The sequence below is a fragment of the Buteo buteo genome, chromosome 8 (genome assembly GCF_964188355.1).
Source record: "Buteo buteo chromosome 8, bButBut1.hap1.1, whole genome shotgun sequence".
NCBI lineage: Eukaryota > Metazoa > Chordata > Aves > Accipitriformes > Accipitridae > Buteo > Buteo buteo.
The window spans coordinates 25,349,800-25,367,324 of NC_134178.1; positions in this window are offsets into that span (position 1 = coordinate 25,349,800).

The window sequence follows — 17,525 nt, forward strand, 5'->3', positions numbered from 1 at the left end:
GTCATCTTTGGGTAGTCATGAACAGCAAGCATTCCCCAGTGTGCACGTTTGCTACCAAATGAAATACAGGAATAAATAAGAAATTATATTTATTTCACAATATAGTGAAGTAAGGATATAAATGGATACAATGATATAATCTAACTGTTTCTTGGCACTTATCGGGGATAATTTGTCTTCTCACAAATTCAGGGATTTTTTTTTGGAGAAAAGGATGCTTTATTTCTCTGAAAAAGTATATATCTGTGTTTGTGCTGTTAGTGTGTATTGTGGTAAGAATTACAGCAGTATAATTGAAATGCTCCAGTGTTTTTTTGCATAATTTGGCAATGTATAAGTTACAGGAGCCCTGGGCAGCAGAGGCTTAATATGCATTATTATACATCGTTATTTTTCATCATAGAAAGTGAATAAGTTGTATTATGGATTTTGTAGTATTTTAATAACAGATAACTCTTACTTTTATAAGAAGAAACTTTTTCATCATATTATATGTATTGTGTTCTGTGGTTGCATTGTTACCAAACATTTACAACATAAGAAGAGACAAAAAGTAGATTCTTCCAATAGGTATGAATATTGTAACTTGGAGCAACACAAGTGTCAATTATATCTAATCTAGGGAAGTGGTGTATCTTTGCAAAGAACTCCAGTGTATGTCACATAATACTTTTTCTGAGATGGGCTTGTATACCCAAGGTGCTTGTGGAAAAAGTGTGACACTGGGCTCACTGTATTTTTACACAATGCAGGATTTTGTTTTAAACTTATGTTTAAGTAGCTTATTGCTACCAAAGGCAAACAAGCATGTACACAAAGACTCAAAACAGGCAATGAGATTAACTTAAGTCTGCCTTGCATAGAGCTGCCCTTCAACTAATTTCCTTTCATGAGGGGATACAGTGCTATGAATGTACCCATCATGGAAAGTGTCTTTGTTTCATATTTTATTTTATAACCACAAGCCTTTGACACTTTTTACTGTAAGGCTCATGCCTGCTATTTTCATTAAAGCACTAGGCTGGTGTGTTTTTGTCTCTGTGTGAGCATGTAAGAGTGGTGACTGTCCCCCGCGGAGTCTGAGGTCCCACTGTTCCTGGAAACGGGGACAAACCTTGGGAACATCCCCTGGGAATAACCAGGGCAGGGTTTTGTAAGTCACTTAGCCTACTCCCATTTTCCCATCTATAACATATTTTATATCCATATGTTGTTGTTCTTTTTAATACAAGCACATAGTGAAAGCTTGGGGTCTGCAAAGTTTTTTCTGTTAGGAGGGAAGATGTGACAAGTCGGGTGTGTTTGATGCCAGCATGTTTATTTTTAAGAAGCTACAAATTTGTGAGGAATCCGTCTCTGAGTGGAGGAGGGACTGCCTTGAGGGGCGGCTTTCTGGCTCATAGCCCTCTTGGTTTTGAAACAAAACTTCCTCGAATTATTTTTCCCCTCCCTGATCACTTATCAGTGCTTTTAGCTCAGCCCGAAGCCTCCCCAACCACCTGGCTGCGGTGCCAGCTGCAGCAGCAGGGCTTCTCACCAGCACAGGCGCACCTGCTCCCCCCAGCCTGTCGGTGTTTCTCAGTAGCCTTGCAGACACTTCTGTTTGAAATTCTTTACTGATTTCATTCAGGCAGTTATTTTGGTTAACTGTCAGCTTTTTGATGAAATTTGTCCCAGCCTATTTGTATAAATATTTTAACACTCTGCATTTTTTCATCTTGCCTGAGTTACTTCCAGGGGTGGAGGGATTTGTTGTACCATTTGACTACAAATTACATAGATTAGTTTAGGTTTTTTGTTGTCTTGAATATCCAACATTAAAATTTCCTATAAAAAGAAAAAACATTTTTTAAGTGCTGCAAATTTAGGAGACCAGCAATCCATGATCTTTCTCCACCATTTATTACTTAATGCCTTTTTTATTGTGCCTCTGCACTTCAAATGTAACTCCTTTCTAAGCAAAACTATCCCAGCTTTGTCATTTATTCCTTGTGGGAGAGTTCATGCATGCTCTGAACTATCTGTGTTGCCTCCTCTCAGCCATTCTTCATCTGAGTCAGGCATGGTAGGGGTCATGCTTTGCTCCAGTGAGACTTCACCAGCTGATAGCATCTTGCAGTATTATCTCTGGTACCCACCACATGGACTTTTATGCAAGTTTTTACAACTTCATATTTAGCTGACCTCATCCTTGTGCTCACCAATGTGGAGATATTTCACTTTCCTTCCCAGCTAAGTTAAACTCTTTCAGGGTGAACAAGGGTTTCAGGCTCCTACTTCCAAATATAGACTACTTTCCCTGTATGACCTTTTTTACATTTGAGGTTTACTTGATTTTTGTAATAATCTTTCATCCTGATAAAGCTGTACAGCTTTGTAGTCTCTATAAACATTTCCATCATTCATCAGCAGTTCTTGATTATTAGCTTATATTTTAATGATTTATAATTGTGGCCAGATGACATAATTGCCATGTCTGACATAGTAAGCAGAGACTTCAGTAACCAGCGACTTCTCACAAAATATCGAGGAAGAAGTCTGAGTCACGAGAGTTTCCATATCACTTAAAACTCCCTTTTTCAATTTCAGTTGTGGTGGAGAGAAATGTCCATGAAGCCATAGTGAATGAAGACATTCTTTTAATCCTAGATAAATAAATCCTAAATTAAAATAGTAGTTGCTATTTTTCAAACTGATTTTTTGGTGATTATTTCATAGTGAAATATTAGTAAACATTAACTAAAGACCGGCTGAAACTATGTGAAATATACTAATATGTTTATCTTTATATAGTAATAATATATCTTTATACAATAAAAATAAAAATATCTTCAGATACTAAAAGTAAAAAAGTACTTTAAATAGTAAAAGTAAAATATCTTTATATAGTAAAGATAATAATATTTTTTAAAAAATGCAGTGTTTTCCTTTCTGTCTGCTAAGCAGCATCTGATAATTTAAAATAATTTCCTCTGTTCTCCAACTACTTAAATTTTCAGTAATTTTCTATGTGAGACTTTATCAAAAAGGATTTAAAAGTCCAAATAAATTATGTCAACTGGTTCTCTTTTATCCATTACCATGTGTATGCAGTATGACCCACTTTGAGAAGGGTATCAGATAAGGAAGAGTTACATAAAGTGCTATAATACAGACCAAACCACTGTCTAAATGTATTTCAAGCACCATAACTGAAAGTGGGACTTTTCAGATCACTGTAAATTAAATTGATTAATAATACATCATGTTAAAATGAATTTTTCATGGTTTGGGAGCTAATGTTCTCAATTATTCAGCAATGCAAAATGTAGGAAACTTGCATATAAACAGCATGCAAGAGTTGATCCATAAAATCTTTACTTAGAAAACAAAATATTACTTTTTTCTAATATGCTAGAACATTTTTTCCTAAAAATATCATTTACTTTTGGTGGCAAAGATGAAGTCTGAAACTAATTTGGCAATATACACACAGCATCAGTATCCTGTCTATTACAGCAACAGCACACACTTTAAATTAATCATTGTATATTCACAATTTTCCCTTATTTTACTTCTTCAGTGCTATGAAATAAAATTCTTGTTCCATAGCTAACGTCATAGTTTCTGGAAGGCATTCACAATGCTGAAATAGGAAGTTCTATTGTCTTTTGAAAAGCTTTAGAAATTTGTAGAGCATTCCATTTATAAATATTGATGTTATACTCCTTGCATCTTTCCTGGACCATGATTCCAAGTCACAATGCTGTGTACTTAAACCTTGAGTGTTTTAACTGAACTGAATTTCAAAAATTCAGAAATTCGAGTTGTTTGGTTGGTTGTTTTTAACACATAACTTCAATTAAGATTAAAATTTTTTTCACAGTTGTTCTAAATGTGATCAATTATATTGGAAAACAAATTGATACTAGTCCAGGTACTAATCTCAGTAATAACCGCATAATTTTGGAGTATCCCACCATGAAATAGTAGCAGTATAGTCCTCTGCATTGTGCTCTTGGACATCATTTATTTTCACTCTTTGTAAATGAACACAGGGAAGGGCACTAATAATGCTGAGCACCCTTAATGTCTAAGTGCTCCAAGGCAGTCAGTATTTCTCAGGATTTGGTCTGTAGAAATAAGAGATGGGAAACACTTGTGAGGTTGTCTAAATAATCTTTATATTACTCATGGGCTGTTCCCTAGGGTGTGTTTTTTAAGAACAGATGCCACGTTCACCTCCTGTGTGGAATACCCTTTAACCTTGGTGAGGGGTTAAAATGTAGAGTGATTGCAAGATTCAACCTGTACTGTGTCTAGCAGCATGTTAAGTGACTCAGGATTAGGGCCTCCATGTACAGTAGTAAGGTGGCTATTTTTTCCAAGTGATTCTCTATGAGTACCTTGTATGAAGTAGGGGCCTTAATTCTCATTTTCACATTGCTAGATGAATTATGTAGCTGAGGTTGCAGGTGTAGTAAATTATCGCTCAGTATCCTTAGTCCTAAAGGCGTATTCTCCATGGTGACATCTTTGTACCAGTAGAAGATTCAGTTAAATTCTGTCAAGCTTCCCATGGACAGAGGTGCACTCACATGCAATACGTTATAAAAGGTGAAAGCAATGAAGGAATTGAAGCAAAGGTGCTCTCTACATGAGTACTTGTCAACATAAACAAAATTCAGATAATTCTCCATTTTTCCTTCTCCCTTAAAATTGCTGCTCTTGACCTCATTAAGATATTTGCTGTGCACCAGCAAGATGCTTTGTCAACCAGGAACTATGATGTTCCCAGAGACACATTGCTATAATTGTCTAGAGTTTTTTGGTTGGTTTGTTTTTTTCCTCTCTGAGAATTGTGAAATTGTTTAGAGCAACCACAGAAAAATCTACCTGAATTCTAGGAATCATGCTTATGTATTTCAGCATAGAAGTGTAGATATAGATGATACGGGCTTGAGAAAAAAGTGTCTTTTTCTGAGAATAGGAAGACAGGTAGGGAACTTATCCTGCATGACCCCTATTCAGCTTCAAAGGTTGATGGAGAAATTATTGCTAATGGCATCATCTCTACTTTAGTAAATTAATTAATTTGCATCAAAAAGCTCTATTGCATGCAACTAACCATCAACATGTGCCTGAGCACAGGATCATTACGGGCTGCATTTCTGGGTTTGCCATATGCTTCCTGCATGGTTGGAAGGAATCACAGTAACTTTCCTTGTTTCTGTTTTCCTCTTTACAAGAATGATCGCCAAGGTCTGGGAGAAAAAGTCAGATTTCCCATGAGCATGAATGTGTTGTTTCTTGAAGAAACAAAGATGCATCCATTTTTTAAATGGTAGTTTCCTGTGAGCCAGGGTCTGAGGGGGAGACCTCGTACCTCCCGACTCAGCCTGTTGGGATGTCTCTTAGTGGACCTTCTAAATTGCAAAATATTTTTAGTGCATAATGAGATATAAAACAATGTAACTTTGAGGTGTGGGATTTTTGTGTTTATCCATCCCTCAAATCTATTCATGATGAAAGAAAACTATTTCCCTTTTTCGATGTACCTATTTCACAAACAACTTGTGGATGTATAGATAGATGGAGATCCAGGTGTCTGGGCTGCAGTAGCCTGCCCTATTCCACGCAGGAGAATCTGTTCAGAAACAGCATTTAACCACAACACTTAGAACTCAAATCCAGACACTAGGTCATTCTCAACTATGTTATCATCAATCCTTCTATCATGCTTCACCATCAAATCCCTTTTCCCTCAATATATTCCATTGCTATACTCTTACTAGAGCTGATTCTCAAGTGCAGATTTAAAATTGAGATTGCATGAGTGAGAACTAGCCACAGTATCCACTGATACCTATTTATCTTGGGCAGGATCTGTTAGCTCTGTAACATTTGTCAAAGCTCTGTTGGCAATGTAATCTAGAACAATCCTTCCTCTTCTGTCACTGCAAATTCTGCCTGGGAAACCTAAAGCAGAATTCTTGGAGAGTGGCGCAGAGTGAAAACTGAAAGACTGGGAACTGCTGAACATCAGCAAAGGTTATGCAGTCATTTCTCATGTCACTTTGACAGGCTTGCCACTTGCACAAGAGCCAGGAGCAAGGGAGAAGTGCAGAACAGGGATCCAACGGTGCATGGGGAGAGCAGGGAAATGCACCATTAATCAAGGGCATGAGGGCAGCCCATGAGAAAGCTCTGTGTTTCAAAGTGGGGTGACCTTTAGGAAACACCTAGTTAAGCAACATGATTAATGTTCTATGTTCATTGCTTAATCAGTTGCATTAGTTATTGCAAAAATGGGTAAAAATAAACAAAGTTAAAAGGAACAACTTTTTAAAGGCAACAGTGGAGTGGTTCTGTTCAGTTGCTAGTTCTGTTAGATTTAGGACAATTACTGTCTACCTCACAGATCTTCAGAATACACTTTTTGATGGTGCTGATAGGCACTGTGTACACAGCAAGATTATATTAAATTGCTCAAAGAGACAGTGATATATATTATTGCCCTATTGATTCACAAGATGTTTTACAGTATAAACTGTAAAATCACTGAAACTCAGGTTAAATATTCAGTGTGATTTGGGGTATTTTAGTCATAGAAATCCTATTAAGAGAGAAAGGGATCATACAGCTAAACCTCTCTAAATGGCACTGAACAGTTACCTCTAGTGTACTGTAATGGTCTTAGTAATGAAGAAGTCATTTGATATTCATTGTCAAGCAATTGATCATAATGGATTCATTCATTATTAACGTAGCTATAGCACAGTGTTGAAAGACCTGTTGCAAAGTGAGCAGGAAGATTACTTTTGCAGAGGAAATCTTGAGGTAACTTGAGATCAATAGTCTTACCTGCTGTGCCAGCAGTATTGCTAGAGAGGAAGTTAAAGGATATCAGTGGTTGACTCTTCAATAAGCTCAAAGAGGAAAAAAAAATTGAAATTGCTAGGAGACGATATTGAAGCTCTATCAGGAGCCTCAATTTTCCAGGCTCAAATATTACCATCATAAATTGACACAGATTGCTACCCATCATCATTACTGGTTTGAAGATCAAAGACCAGCTTTGGTTACACGAAAGCCCGCCAGCTGGAGGCAGCTAGACTAGAAGACATAAAAGGACCTTTGGGGACAGAAAGGGATCCTTGGACCAGTTCTGCACATGCTGTTGTCACCTACTGTGATGCAAAGTAACTTTCCTTTTAACCCAAAGGGCCATTGCTAATTGAAAGCTCTACCCATGTATTCCAGATGATTTTCTCATATCCCAATTACTAATTCAATCTGTTTATCTTCACTCTACTTAGCTTTGTAATACTTCTTACCTTTCTGTATCACCTTCAATGTGCATGAAGAAATACTCAACTATGCTGCCTCCTAGAGTAACTATTTAACTTAAAGTACTTCCAAAAGAGTTGCAGGATGCAGTAAGTCAATACCCCCTTTCTAGGCATGTCCCCTTGTGTGTCCCAGTTGTGTGATTGCTCCTTGCTTTGCCAGGGGGCAGAAAGGCACATTTGGTTATTCAGGTGAGTGAATAATACTCCTTAAGCAGGTGGACTATGATGAAATTAGAACTGGGTTTGAAACTGGCATGTGGGTGGCATTTTACCATGTAATCCTCAGAGGGAAAATGTCACTCTATTTCATTTTTTGATCAGAAGGCGGCAGTGTTCCTTTCTGCACTCTTCCTTCTCTTGTGTTCTCCCTAAAATACTAATCAGTCGGGACTTACTGATCACCTTCAGTTTTCGAGACAACTGAACTCCATTCTCTCAGCACTGAGGTACAACCTTCGTATTTCTGCCTATGGTATTGTAGGATCACATTGCCTTCATATACATACTATTCACCCTAATGCTATGGCCCATATTCAGATTTTGTAGTTTGTGTAGCTTAAGAATGTAGAATATTATTTAAGTTAAAGTAGTAATGTCAATCTTCATGTGCAGTGGATGTAGGTCTTCAGTAAGTTAAGCAAAGTTCATAAGAAATGGTACCTGTTCAGCTGAACTCAAACACGCCCCACAGTTGAGATGCTGCAAGGGTTTTTCAGAGGAATTTGCACAGGTATCTTTATAACTCTTAGTTTTCTGAAAATACTTCTGATTTTTCAGCACTCAGATCCTATGGTGCAGCAAGTATTATTTCTTTTAGCAACTTTTCCTTTTCTGACCAAAGATAGTGAGTAATTAAACCAGTCTTGATATGGTCAAAAAGCATGTTCTTAGTTCACTTCAGAGAAACTTAGGTGTTTTTATTTTCCCCCTCTTTGAGCAGAGATACTTTTAGATCAGAGCAATAAAGCATCTGCCTAGCAGGATTTTAAGGCTGCAGAACAGCAAAGCAGCAGGCTGAAGAAGGTTGCCAAATGCAATTCATACCTTAAATATTAAAACAAATTATAATTTTCTCCATATTTTGATAAAGAGTGTACTGATGGAGTGGCTGTCTTAATGCAGGTGTGCTGGGTGGGAGACAGTAAAGTCATGTCTTGATTTGTCCCCTTATGTGTATCAGAAGTATACAGCAACATTTTACAGCCCAGCACAAATAGACAAAATATGATGTTTTTTAAATAATGCCCAGCTCTGATATGCCATAGACATCAGTGCAAATTCATAGATTCATATGTAAAACACCCCTGTATACACGTAGAAACCTAATGAATGGTGTTTAAATGTAAATACCTTAAAATAATAAATAACAAATATAATAATTTTAGTGACCTACTATGCCATCTGGACACTCACAAATCTATGGGATCCGATGGGATCCATCCAAGAGTACCGAGGGAACTGGCGGAGGTCCTTGCCAAGCCACTATCTATCATCTATCAGTGATCCTGGTCAACAGGGGAGGTCCCAGAGGATTGGAGGCTTGCCAATGTGACTCCCATTTATAAGAAGGGTCGGAGGGAGGATCTGAGGAACTACAGGCCTGTCAACCTGACCTCAGTACCGGGGAAGATCATGGAACGGTTTGTCTTGAGAGCACTCACATGACAAGTCCAGGACAAGCAGGGGATCAGGCCCGGTCAGCATGGTTTTACAAAAAGCAGGTCCTGCTTGACCAACCTGATCTCCTTCTATGACCAGGTGACCTGCCTAGTGGATGAAGGAAAGGCTATGGATGTTATCTTCCTTGACTTCAGCAAGGCCTTTGACACTGTCTCTCATGGCATACTCCTTGAGAAACTGGCGTCTCATGGCTTGGTCAAGTGTACTCTTCACCGGGTGAAAAACTGGCTGGATGGCTGAGCCCAGAGGGTTGTGGTGAATGGAGTGAAATCCAGTTGGTGGTGGGTCACTAGTGGTGTCCCTCAGGGCTCGGTGTTAGGCCCCGTTCTGTTTAATATCTTTATCAATGATTTGGATAAAGGGATTGAGTGCACCCTCAGCAAGTTTGCAGACGACACCAAGTTGGGAGGCAGGGTCAATCTGCTTGAGGGTAGGGAGGCTCTACAGAGAGATCTGGACAGGCTGGATCAATGGGCTGAGGCCAGTCGTATGAAGTTCAACAAGGCCAAGTGCCGGGTCCTGCACTTGGGTCACGGCAACCCCACGCAATGCTACAGGCTTGGGGAAGAGTGGCTGGCAAGCTGCCCAGCAGAGAAAGACCTGGGGGTGCTGGTTGACAGCCGGCTCAATATGAGCCAGCAGTGTGCCCAGGTGGCCAAGAAGGCCAACGGCATCCTAACCTGTATCAGAAATAGTGCGGCCAGCAGGAGCAGGGAGGTGGTTGTTCCCCTGTACTGGGCACTGGTGAGGCTGCACCTCGAGTACTGTGTTCAGTTTTGGGCCCCTCACTACAGGAAAGACATTGAGTTGCTGGAGCGTGTCCAGAGAAGGGCAACCGAGTTGGTGAGGGGCCTGGACACAAGTCTTATGAGGAGCGGCTGAGGGAACTGGGGTTGTTTAGTCTAGAAAAGAGGAGGCTGAGGGGAGACCTTATAGCTTCCTACAACTACCTGAAGGGGGGTTGTAGTGAGGTGGGTGCTGGTCTCTTCTGTCAGGTGGCTGGAGATAGAAGGAGAGGAAGTGGCCTCAAGTTGCAGCAAGGGAGGTTTAGGTTGGATGTTAGGAAAAATTTCTTTACTGAGAGGATTGTCAGACATTGGAATAAGCTGCCCAGGGAAGTGGTTGAGTCACCATCCCTGGAGGTATTCAAAAAGCGCATAGACGGGGTACTCCAGAACATGGTTTAGTGCGCATGGATGATGGTTGGACTTGGATCTTGAAGGTCTTTTCCAACCTAAATGATTCTATGATTCTAATAAAATGACAAAGTACAACTTCTCTATCATTCAAATAAACATTAGCATGTGAAATCTTTAAGTGGCTATCAAAATAATGAAAAATAAAAATGTCTTTCAAGAAATAAAATCCATACCCATTTTAAGCAAGCTTGAATCTACACTGGTAATGACATAGTTCTGTAAATGTAGGAGCTGAAATAATTCTCAAAAAGCTGCTGTATCAACATTCCTGGACAGAAAACATGCCCATGCATCAATTCATAAACTTGTTCTCTTGCATGCCTGTACTTCTGCCATCTGTTAGAGTGGCATTTTGCCCACTCTAGGAAATATTGTTTCAATTTCTGCGGTGTACAAATATTGACTTGCTTTCTATAGAAATCCTGAAAAAATACAGCTATTCTTTCTGGTTTTTTCTTCCCGTACGTTTCTTCTTTTCAAGCACTATTGCTGTATGCTTTCATTGGAAGCATAATGGATAGTTCAGTCTTAGTCTTTTTCCCATTTGCCAAAATCTTTTCTGAGCATCCAATTTTCAGCTGCCTCTGGATGACCAAGAATTCCACAGGTTTGATGGTACTGGCCATTCAGCTGGTGTTTTCAGAATTTAAATATTAAGCTTGGCTTATCTTTTACCTGGCCACAAAAGGACGAGACACAACCACTGTCCCTGTGCTCCCTGAAAGCCAGCTGACAACCTGTCCATGCTAATGTGCCCGTCAGTGTATCTGAAACAAAACAGTGCAGTGAACTTTCTCTTGTAGAAGCTCCCAGACAAATTTCTTAATCTTGGGGATGACAGTGATGAATATTCATGCTATTTTGCTGAGCCCCCAAGCATTGCTCTTAACCTCCTAATTTGAATTCCTGATGTAATGCCTGTGAAAGCTGAATGACCTGTTTTGTTCTCAACTCAAAACGTTTTCCTGCATTCTCCAAGTCACCTACTCCACATGATTTCATGTGAAATAATTTCCAAAGCTCTCATATCAAATTAAAAAAGGCGACAGCTAAACAGGTAACTTGCATATGGCTCACATGAGTTCTCTTCATCACAGTGCTGAACTTACATTCGAATAAAGAAATGCCAAGAGACCCAGTAATGCCCCCTATAGAAAAGCAACATATACAGGAATAATTGCAGGATGTGTGCAGTGTATGCCAAATGTGGGCAGTAAAATGGAGGTTTCACAAGTGCCTGAGTGATCTGTGAGTGCAAGGGGAGCTGGGAGGCCCAAGCAGGAATGGGTTCGCAGGGAAATGTCAGTCAGCCAAAGAGCAGCTTTTGTTGTGAATTTAAGTCTCAGTGGCATAATTTGCTTGTTTGTCCCAGAGGATTGAATTTGACTGATGGCTTACAGAGGTTTCCTTGAGATCACTGGCAGGTATTTTTAATTAGAGGCAAAGATGCTGTGGAAGCTGAGTGAGGAGCCACGACTCCCTCTGTGTCAAAGGAATTCCTCTCTTTATATCAGCTGCATTGCACAAAGGGACTGTGAGAGGAATTGTATTAGGGCAAACTCCTGGCTGTGCTGGAAGTTGCAGCCTCTTAGTTCTCACGTCCCTTCCCAGGTAAATGTTACCAAGAATAGTGTCAAACAAGAGGGACTGAAAGGGTGGACTTAATTTAAAATATTTTATGGGAGTGGCTGCAGACCAAGGAGTGGTTGGTGCACATACTGGACTAGTAAGAAGATGAATCTATTTTTGGGACTGGCTAGAGTAAAAGTCTGTGCATGAGAAAAGAAGGATGTTAACCAGAGAAGCTAAGAGAAATGTCCCGGGACCATGACCTCCTTGCAGGTTCTTCTCTCCCCTGCAGATCCTAGTGCTTCTTTCCCACATATAAAGCTGCATGTCCACTCCACTTGCCATCAGTCATCCTGCTACTCATGCTTGCTCTTCCTTTTTCCAGCTCCAGATTAATTCTTTTTGTCTGTCATTCCCATAGCAATTTGCCAGAGGCATAGCATTTGCACACAGGGGGATTCTCATTTGCAGTTATAAGTATAAAATGCAAAAAGAGAAGTTCGTTCAATAATATATAATAGAAAGGTCCTTTAAAATTGGCCAGGTGCTGCAGCTATTTACAGAAGACTTTGCACTAACTGTGGTAAAGCTCAATATTTAATTTATACGTGGTAAGAAGTTTGGCAGACAAGTGCAGATACTATATATTTATTATAGATGTAACTGATAAATATTTAGCAGCATCACAGTATTGTGTATATTTACATTTTAAGTTGCATTATATATATTTATATACATATATATACTCTGCATGTAAACACACACATAAAAATGGCTTTGTGTTTCCTAAAGATACATAAACAATCTACAGAGCATATAAATCAGTTGATTCTATACTGTGGCCTTTTAAAATAAATGTAGCTGCACTTAGAGCTGCTTTTGGAAATGCATTTCACGTAGAATACAATCTAAATAATTTATGTTCCTTAAATAGAAATATTTGGTATGTACTTGTGTGTTTATGCATATGCATACACACATGCACATGTATATGTTTATAAGTGTATCATTATGTCCATCCTTCAAAAGAGGCTTCCCAGAACCAGGCTTTAAAATCCCCGTTAGTTCCCTATTGCCATTTGGCAAGAGTGTGCATTCATCCACGACCATTAATATATATGAAGGCGGTAAATAATGCTTGTGACAAGGGCAAAAAATAATTCTCCTCCAGAGTGCAAGAACAGACTCTTTCTTTTGGGAAACAGGTACTGTAGGTAAATTTTCAAAGGTCATTTTTGTGGAGGTGACTCAAAGTAGCCATTCTAAACTACCAGCCCCCTGATTTCATTTAGTGCACATCTGGAATGGGAACTTAACTGAGCAATGAGTAGGGCTTTTCAAATACATCTGGTGGCCCAAACATGTCTTAGTGTTTTTCATATGCTTGCACAGCTTGCAGTTGCAGGCATGAAGTAATATCAATGATTTGTTCCTCCCCTTCCAACTACACTTCATTTATATGAAAAAAAAAAAAAGAAAAGAAAAAAAAATCTTGCAAAAGAATACTGAGATTAGAGGAAATAGCTTCTTGAGATTCACTCTCTTCTCTCATTTTGGTTTATATTCTGCCCACTGGGATTGTTAGTATTTAAATTGAAATCCTTACTTACATGTCAATAAACTGTCACACTAGTGACTGTTACGCAAGTAACAATAATGGTAATAAAGTGATAAAGTTCATGGACTGAGAAGACCATGAATTGAGAAATGACAACTTGAGATGGAAAAACTAGATATAAGAGAAACATGAAATATACTGTGATCGGACTATCAGTCTACCATTAGTGTAGCTAATGAAGAAGGAGGACCAGATTTAGGAAGCAGCTAGAACGCTATAGATGTAGGCAAATGAGTACTTTGAATAGTTGCTGTGTGAAAAAAAGGAATTTCCTAAATCGACTGTAGTAGAGCTGGAAAATAATTTTCAGTTTGGATGACAATAACTCTCAGTACAGTTTATTTTAATGATTCAGGGATGGTCACAATATAGAATTTTTTTCAGATAAGTTTTTATTATTTTGAGGTATGGAGGAAATAGAAAGTTGTCTTCATCCAAGTGAGTGTGAATATATATATCCTTTTTGCTGTCTTGGCAACAGGGAAAGTTACTAACCTATGTGCCAGTGAAGAGCTATGTTTTTGTTTCTGCTGCAAGAAGTTTTCATACAACTATGCAAGATAGAAAATAAATCAATAATTGCAAAAATAAATTATTTTTACATACCCATAGGAACACTGGCCTTCTGGCATTTGCAAAACAATAATTTACAATTGCTATAGAAAATTATAATTATACCATGTAAGCTATTAGAGAATGATTTCACATTAAATTTTCCTATGTTTTAAACCACATGGCCCTCCACATTCTACTTTCAGTTGCAATGGTGCTGTTATATTAATATAACTCTGATAACCAGGAGAAAACTGTAACTAGCAGTATTTAGCAAGGCATTATCGAGTAGCTTCTTTGGGTAGTTTTTCTGACACAATTTAAAGAACTAAATTCAAATCATGTTAAAGTATATGGCTTTCTCTAAGAAATAATTTGTCAGACTGCAATGACATTTTCAGTCTTTGGATAGGATACAGAGATACAAAAATCAGTGGATTATGACATATTTACATAGGATTTCTTTTGGAAGGGAACTTGTATTGCTGTTACTTGCTAAATGTAGTTTTGCAAAATCAAGACAGATCATTACTGAATATCTTTCAGCATGGTCCTTTTGAAATAAATACATATATAGTGATTTTACATCATTTGAATATGTGGTCTTTATAATGTCCAAAGGAATAATAAACAAGACTGTGTTACTGGTGTGCATTGTACACTAGTACCTGAGAGGTTTTAGGGAGCGAGCACAAGAATTTTCATATTGGAATACTCAAGCACACTGCCCAATGTGCTCATTAAAATATCTAAATTAGATCATTCTTCTAGAATACAGTGTATACTCCAGCACAGAGTCATTCCCTCTTTCATTAACCTAACAGTAATGATTTCATGAAGTCCAGAACATTGAAATATGTCACAGAAGACAATTAACAGAAAAATGCATTTGCTAAAGAATTATTTAGAAAGAAAACCCCAAGATATGTCCAAAGAAGGGTTGTTATCTGTTGCTAGAAAAATAATTGGTGATATGGTATGGAATCTCATTACAGCTAAAAATATTACAGTCACTATTTCAGTGATAAAAAACTAATCTATTTCATTTAATATAGCCTGAATATGTTAGGAAGTATGCACCCTGTAAGAATTTGCTGATTTTTATGCAGAGAGGGGTATCTCTTAAGCTGGTGTGAAGAGTCTTCAGGTTGATTCCAAGAAAACCCAGTGCGAGTGAGCAGCTCTTTTCCACTGTGGCCAGCAGATGTGGTTAGGCAGCCTTTTCATCAGCAGCCTCGCCCATTGAAGGGGGAGCTGTGGTCTCTTCCAGGGCTGGGTGGAAAGATGAGATGGGAAGGGTATACCTCCTTCTCAGTTTCTTCTAACTAGCTCATAGTCCTCCTTAAATGAAGATTTTGGTTCAATATAAACTGATTATGCTTCTAAATATATTAGTTTATGCATTGATCAATATGTCTTTAAACTCAAGTATTTTCAGGGTTGATATTGACGGTATCCTTGCTGGAGTGAAGGGTGCTTAAGTAGCACTTTCAAAAAAAAAAAAATCTGAATCTGTATTTGCTAAGCTAATATATATGTAGAATAACCATTTTAAAATTATACCACCCTATTTTGGTAAACCAGATTTAACCTCAGAGGTTTTATCTATAAAATGCTGCTAAACCTTTTTAGTTGGGGGAGTAGGACTGTGAGAATAAAGCAAAAGATTGGGTGGCTTTCAGCAGCAGCAATTTATTTCTCTTGTCTAAACAGGAAATATTTTCAAAGATCTACTGTCCCAGGTTTCAGACCCATCAAGTAACATAAAGAGGTTTAACTTTGACCTTGATTGTTGCAAATCTTTTGCCATTAGGATTTCATGGGCTCAAGCCTACATGTCAGTAGCTATTAAAGAGTCTGTCAAGGTTTAGGTAAGTATCTGAACATTTTAAAGGTTACTGTATCCATACAGAATTCCAATGCATTTTTTTTCCTGGACAATATTAACCGAATATTATTTACGTAAGAAGCTTCATATAGAATACTTTTTCAAACCATATATGGCATATCTAATATTGCGAACATATTTGCAGTTTTCACTCAAGCTTTACTCAACACAATTGTATGGGAGTTAATCTATGAGTAAAAGTGTAGATGAAGACTGCAAGCATTTTGACTTTAATGCACTCTCTCACCAATGTAATGGAATAAAACTAAGTCTCATGCTGTTGTATTGTAATTGCTAGAAAATGACTGAGCCCTTGTAACATTACAAAATAACTTTTGTTTACATTTTTAATGGAGGGTTTTCTTTATCATTCTGTAAGGCAGTGTATATGTTAAATTTACAGTATCTACATAGCAATAGTTTACATGCCTTCATATGCTTTAAGACATGAGCGTGAGTGTTCCCTGAGTCTTGGGGGGGACAGGGTGGGGGGACGGGGGGCAGGATTATCCTTTCACTTGGTATTTGTTGGCTTTATTTTTAGAAGTACTGCATAATCTTTAGTGTTCATTTTTCATTTTGTTTTCAATCTTATCTGAAAGGTAGTATTTCAAGATGCCAGATGTCATTATACCTAGTGGCAATTAACTAGAAAAACAAGTTCCTCTGTTCAGGCTTTCACATACCTGAACTGGATGACCCAGAAAAAAATTGGCTACAGATTGAATTAAATTGACATTTATTTCAGTCAGAATTCTGAAATCACCATTTTCCCAGTAAATCAGTATTGAATAAATTGATATAAGTGCAAATTTAATTATATTAAGAATTTATAGAATTAAAAATCATAGTCAAGCTAATAATCTGTAATTAATCTCTCAATAATAGCATGCTGAGAATTTACATAAGATAATTCTGACGCTGAATAACTGTGATCTTATGAAGTTCATATGTGTTAGACTTTAAGCACTCATTGTGTACCATAACTTGAATATTTTAATTATTTGTATGTACTGAGAGAGTCACTGCAGGTTTTTTTCTCCATCTTCTTTATTTCCCTAATAACATGTTACTTTTGTTCTGTTCCAGTGGAAATTTTGAGGTTTAATGCCATTGTTTGTAACTATAGATAAATCAGTACCCTTGTAAAGGAAAGGAGGAGTACTTTGATAAGGAGCAATGTTCTTTGTAGACTAAAAAGGCAGACTGGAAGCAGCATAAAGGAAATGGCTGGTAGAAGTTAGCACACTGCAAGCAAAGGCTGGAGCTCTGTAGAACGTGCATCGTGACAGTCAGGTCGGATACAAACACTGCAAAACTCATACCCTGGATCTGACTCTCAAAGCTCTCAGTCAAGGCAATGTTTTAAGTAATTTTAATATTGACTATAAAGTACAGAGGTAGGCACTGTCCTACAAATATTCACAGAAGATAAACTTGAAATAAACTGGCTTCTAAATACACTTTGGTTGTAGATCTGTTTGTAATGCTTAGTGATGCTACTGAGACTTAATAGTCCAGGTGCTGTAATGACACATCGCTCCCCCCCCCCCCCCCAAAACACCCACCGTTAGTTAAGAGACTGCCCTGCCCTGAAAGATAATCACTTATATCCATGTGCACACTTTCATTACAGAGATCAGCTGAACTATAGCAGTGTTCAGCTGCATAGAAATCTTATCATTAAA